We start from the raw sequence: 6,724 nt of genomic DNA on the forward strand, positions 1-6,724 counted from the left end.
GTGTTTTCCAGCCAACATTGAGGGATGAGCTGTGGATATTCCGAGCATTGTGAATTAATATCATGATCCCTGACCCTTGACCTGTGATTGATGGCTTGAAAGGACAAATGTGAACTATAAAAAGGGGGTCTCTGCGTCTGTTCTGAGATACTCTGCAGGATGAGAGCCTAAGGGACCACAGCCCTGGCTGGAAAGATACAGAACTGCTTCATTGACCATTGCTGAACTCTCAGAGACGATGTGAAGAATCCAGGTTGGGACAATCAGGTCACCTGGCCACTTATCTCAGCAGAAGTTTGAGACTCTGTAACTTGCACCGTCTTGTGTATTTGCTAGGACTGTTCTATATGTTATTAATTGCTGGTGGTTCAATAAATTATTGCCACACTGGTTACCCTCACCCTGTGCTGTCTGAGTGGTGTTCTGCCCGCGGTAAAAGAGAGCGGGCGCTCAGTGGGATGAGCCCTCATCCATGCGGTCTTTCTAAAGACAACTGGGCAAGCGGACAAGAGCACCCACTGACCCCGGTGTCTTCACACCTTCCTTCTCTGTCAGTATTGAAGTAAACTTTAGGAAAGTTCCATTAAAAAGAGTCCCAACCCAACAAGTCGTGGCTTTCTTGGCATCTCCGACGGGTGAGACGTTCTGCGTGACATTTGGGTGATTAGCAGGCGGCCAATTAACGGTAGAAATTACGCTAAGTATACTTCTATTAATTCAGTTTGGCTCCATTTTCCCCCGGCGTCTTGTTCTGCTCAATAAACGTAATTATATGTTCTGTATATCACAAGGAACCTCCTCGCCGTTCTCCCCCCGCACTCGGCCGTCTATAGAATCCAGAGCTGCCACAAAAGTCCCGCTCAGCGAGGCGGTGGCGAATAATCCCGCGTCGGGAGCGAGCGGCGACACTTCTCTATAGACTTTTGTGTGGGTTTCTGCACCTGACGGCTCCTCCGTCGGATTGTTTCAATACTCTTCTGATTAACCGCCATTAAGGCCCCTTCGCTGCGTGCCAATTATTCCTCAAACACTAAATTAACTAATTAGACTTCATTATTTGCGCAGTGACCACACTGATTTTAAATGGCTGCCATTTATTACAATATCGGAATTTTGGATACATTATAATCCTGCAGTTTGTAATAAACCTCTTGTAGCAAATAATAAGCACAGAATGGAAATTATTGCCACGGTTGGAGGGTACTTGCCGCACCCGCCTCTTGCGCTGTTGCCTTAGTTGCTGCGTGGAGACCAGATCTACTGAAATTACTGAAGATTTCATCAGAAGTTGATTTACGCGCTGCTCCATTTAATAGGCAGCATATGGTCACCGGTGTGGCTCCACGGGGGTTGTCCCCAGCTCTTCCAGCATCCTGAATGGTAAATAGCCTAGACACGGAGTGATGGCGGAATAGTGGATATATGACTACGTGATGTCACGCCAGGTGTGAGTGCAACACAGAGAGTCACGCCAGGTGTGAGTGCAACACAGAGGGGAAAAGGAAAGGGAGCCCAGACACTAAGGAAAGGGGGAAGAGATGACCTTCTAATCTGGACTAGCATCAACCTGTCTCCCCCTAAAAACCCTATACAGCCTTCGCAGCTGTCGTCGATCACGTGCCTCGCCCTACTATCCCTGGCGTAAGGCAATAGCTGGGGGGGGAAGGAGATGAGCGCTAGTCAACCTCCACTAGCACTCTAAAGACAAAAGGGGAAGACAACACAGGGGAACAACTCAGCTTTAGAAGAAACTCCAACAGGGCACAAGGCCTCAAGACTCCAAAGAGGACGTGATGCTGCTTCAGCCAAGTTCCAAGTAGAAATGAGTATAACCGGCAACGCCCACCTAGACACTCCAGGTATATATACACCCAGACTAAAGGGAGGTAGTCGCTGGGTCCTAAACACAGCCTCCTATCTAGGCAGCTGTCTGCATTGCAAAACGTGGAGATCTCCTGTAAACCATTGCAGGGCGACTGTCACCTCTGACACACCCGTGACAGTAGATCTGTCATTTAGGAGTCGTATTTACCATAGAGGCATCCAGCGCAGCAGAGAGGGGGCCTATTGTGAAAACTTGCATAGAGATATAGTCTCCTCGGGGGCTGAACTACTAGTTAACTAGGATATGGGAAATTACAGCCCATCTCTCGTCTCAGGTGGTTTATGTGTCTGCTGGTGTCAGGCGGCTGCTGAAAAGGGCCACATTTTTATCTTTGCTGGAAAATTCCTTTCTTTATATTAACCGTTATAGAACTGTGATGATAGATGAGGATGATGCCACATTTCACATCACTCCATCAGCCTCATATATATATACATATATATATATTTATAACCCCCATCATTTACATAGGTCAGAGATATTTGCTTGGCGACTCCAGGAAAGTTCAGTGCATTGTATAGGGGTCATTTACTTTTTGTTGTGGCACCGATGATAGTTAGTGATGCCGCCCTGCTTTATCTCTGGCGCGGGTCATGTGATGTGTCGGCTCGCCGTTCGCAGCCATCCCTTTTGACATAAACATAAGCAGGATGATCATTTCTTTACGACTGTGAATTACTCACAATTTCCATCCAGATAAATATCGTCAATTTCAATTACTTAAGATACATATTGCATTTATTCCCTGCGCGTGAATTACGGCTCGCCGCGTCAATGCGCACATTCTGTAATTAAAAACATCATCATTAATAAAATATGTTCCTTAATAAAGTGGAAGATTCCGGACGGTTCGTAAACATTCCATTTTCTTTATCTGGATGGAGACGATGATGGGACGCAGATCTCGCTGCCTCCGGGGGAGGAGGGGGTAACATTGTGATTTAGCGGAATGGCGCTGTCCTTTACGCTGCAGAGGTCGATGTCATCAGTCACAGCCGTGAAGAAGTCATTTATTAATTGCAGCATTCATTTATCCATTTGTTTATTAGGAGGAGGAAGAAAATATGATTAGAGGGGTTGTCTGGGGAGGGGGGAATTATCCTTCTCTAATTGTAGAGAATTTACTAATAAACTTTTCTGTCCAAATGTGACCAAACCCCTGAGAGAGACGGTAAAAGTGATCCCAGATAGAACCGTGCTGCTCCCCATCCCGACATATGAGGATGCCTTCCTTCTGTCCATCCTGCGAGATCAGCGGCCCAAACCTCAGGGGCAACTAATGTTATGGCGGCTGTGGAGAGGCAAGCTGAACCAGAGCCCCCTATATAGGTGCTACCCCTATGGTTTCAGCCAGAAGTACACCCCACAGGCGTCACGTCCTCGATTTTCTGCCATCTTTATCTTTTTCCTTTTTCTTAATATGAGGAAAGTAAAGTCTTAATGTGAATTGTTTTATTTCACTTCTTGTAAACTTTCTTTTCTGCGTCTTGTTTCCTGGCACTTTCCCCTCTGATGCTCCTGATGGTTTCCCGTCTCATCCAGGTCCTACATTAAGGCTCACAGTCCATTTTGATGTCTCATTTTTAGATTACGATCTCCTTGGAGAAAACCTTAATGTCTGAAGGTCGATGTAGCATTAAAAGGTTGATCCTACAGCCTCTCCCCACTGGAGGACATTACATTTTGCTATAGGGCCAGAGCCGCGGTGCGGGCAGGGAATTAATTTGGTAATCCGAGAGAAGGAGAATGTGTCCGCGCGGCGAGCTGGGCTGGTGCAGAGTTCACCGTCCGACATGTGCTCGCTGTAAACCCTAATGAATGGTAATGGACGGAGCTCGGCTGTTCGCCTGCGACAATGACATCTGGAGTTTCGTACATTACATCAATTTAGGTGGGCACTCAGGAGAATATAAAGCCGGGCGCGCGGTTTATTGTGCGGCGCCACGAGCGAACAACATTAAAAATCTATTTTATCTTTATCTCTCAAGACTTTTAAGTGAAGGAAAAAACCCTGAACATTTCCGGCAGCTTGTGTTGTTACCGAGGCGCGGAGTGGCTTCTCCCAAGGACGTCTGATCACGGGGTTAAAGATCCCTAATGGCGAGGCTTGGGGGAGCGCGGAATGGACGACTCAGGAAGATGCCACTCCTGCAGACGGATGAGGATGATGGGGGTCGCAGTCTATTGCGCCAATATGCTGGAATGTCCCATTACATCCAGTCCGGACAGGAGGATTCTCAGGAAGCTGGATACAATGTATCACTGTCCATAGACTGGATACTACTCACTTCCCAGCGCAGGATCACTGACCCCGAAACAGAAACAAGTGTCCTCGTTCGCTGACAGCGAGTGGATAATCTAATTGACGGAAAAGTGAAAAAAATATTTTAGCAAGTTTATAAAGATGAAGCTTTAATTAAAAAAAATCCACTTAAAGTGAATCTGTCCCCAGATTTCACAATATGAACGGCATACATTATAGAGATCTCTTGGATTTGATAGGGATGCTGTACTTAATGTGAAAATCCATGTTACAATGAGTGAGAGAGCTCATTAGTCTTGTGTATGCAATTTATACTTGACTGACAGCTCTCCAATCTCCACCCTCACAGCCTGACTGACAGCTCTCCAATCTCCACCCTCACAGCCTGACTGACAGCTCTCCAATCTCCACCCTCACAGCCTGACTGACAGCTCTCCAATCTCCACCCTCACAGCCTGACTGACAGCTCTCCAATCTCCACCCTCACAGCCTGACTGACAGCTCTGCAATCTCCACCCTCACAGCCTGACTGACAGCTCTGCAATCTCCGCCCTCACAGCCTGACTGACAGCTCTCCAATCTCCGCCCTCCCAGCCTGACTGACAGCTCTTTAATCTCCACCCTCACAGCCTGACTGACAGCTCTCCAATCTCCACCCTCACAGCCTGACTAACAGCTCTCCAATATCTGCCCTCACAGCCTGACTGACAGCTCTTTAATCTCCACCCTCACAGCCTGACTGACAGCTCTCCAATCTCCACCCTCACAGCCTGACTAACAGCTCTCCAATATCTGCCCTCACAGCCTGACTGACAGCTCTTTAATCTCCACCCTCACAGCCTGACTGACAGCTCTGCAATCTCCGCCCTCACAGCCTGACTGACAGCTCTCCAATCTCCGCCCTCCCAGCCTGACTGACAGCTCTTTAATCTCCACCCTCACAGCCTGACTGACAGCTCTCCAATCTCCACCCTCACAGCCTGACTAACAGCTCTCCAATATCTGCCCTCACAGCCTGACTGACAGCTCTCCAATCTCCACCCTCACAGCCTGAATGACAGATCTGCAATCTCCACCCTCACAGCCTGACTGACAGCTCTGCAATCTCCGCCCTTAAAGCCTGACTGACAGCTCTCCAATCTCCACCCTCACAGCCTGACTGACAGCTCTGCAATCTCCACCCTCACAGCCTGACTGACAGCTCTCCAATCTCCACCCTCACAGCCTGACTGACAGCTCTGCAATCTCCACCCTCACAGCCTGACTGACAGCTCTTCAATCTCCACCCTCACAGCCTGACTGACAGCTCTCCAATCTCCGCCCTCCCAGCCTGACTGACAGCTCTCCAATCTCCACCCTCCCAGCCTGACTGACAGCTCTCCAATCTCCACCCTCCCAGCCTGACTGACAGCTCTGCAATTTCCACCCTCACAGCCTGATTGACAGCTCTGCAATCTCCGCCCTCACAGCCTGACTGACAGCTCTCCAATCTCCACCCTCACAGCCTGACTGACAGCTCTGCAATCTCCACCCTCACAGCCTGACTGACAGCTCTGCAATCTCCACCCTCACAGCCTGACTGACAGCTCTCCAATCTCCACCCTCACAGCCTGATTGACAGCTCTGCAATCTCCACCCTCAGAGCCTGACTGACAGCTCTGCAATCTCCGCCCTCACAGCCTGACTGGCAGCTCTCCAATCTCCACCCTCACAGCCTGACTGACAGCTCTCCAATCTCCACCCTCACAGCCTGACTGACAGCTCTCCAATCTCCGCCCTCACAGCCTGACTGACAGCCCTCCAATCTCCACCCTCACAGCCTGACTGACAGCTCTCCAATCTCCACCCTCACAGCCTAACTGACAGCTCTCCAATCTCCACCCTCACAGCCTGACTGACAGCTCTCCAATCTCCACCCTCACAGCCTGACTGACAGCTCTTCAATCTCCACCCTCACAGCCTGACTGACAGCTCTGCAATCTCCACCCTGACAGCCTGACTGACAGCTCTCCAATCTCCACCCTCACAGCCTGACTGACAGCTCTTCAATCTCCACCCTCACAGCCTTACTGACAGCTCTCCAATCTCCACCCTCACAGCCTAACTGACAGCTCTGCAATCTCCACCCTCACAGCCTGAATGACAGCTCTCCAATCTCCACCCTCCCAGCCTGACTAACAGCTCTCCAATCTCCACCCTCACAGCCTGACTGACAGCTCTCCAATCTCCACCCTCACAGCCTGACTGACAGCTCTGCAATCTCCGCCCTCACAGCCTGACTGACAGCTCTCCAATCTCCACCCTCACAGCCTGACTGACAGCTCTGCAATCTCCACCCTCACAGCCTGACTGACAGCTCTTCAATCTCCACCCTCACAGCCTGACTGACAGCTCTGCAATCTCCACCCTCACAGCCTGACTGACAGCTCTTCAATCTCCACCCTCACAGCCTGACTGACAGCTCTCCAATCTCCGCCCTCCCAGCCTGACTGACAGCTCTCCAATCTCCACCCTCCCAGCCTGACTGACAGCTCTCCAATCTCCACCCTCACAGCCTGACTGACAGCTCTGCAATC

This window comes from Phyllobates terribilis, unplaced genomic scaffold (genome assembly GCF_046119375.1).
Source record: "Phyllobates terribilis strain yellow unplaced genomic scaffold, ASM4611937v1 Scaffold_13__5_contigs__length_258822181, whole genome shotgun sequence".
Classification (NCBI taxonomy): Eukaryota; Metazoa; Chordata; class Amphibia; order Anura; family Dendrobatidae; genus Phyllobates; species Phyllobates terribilis.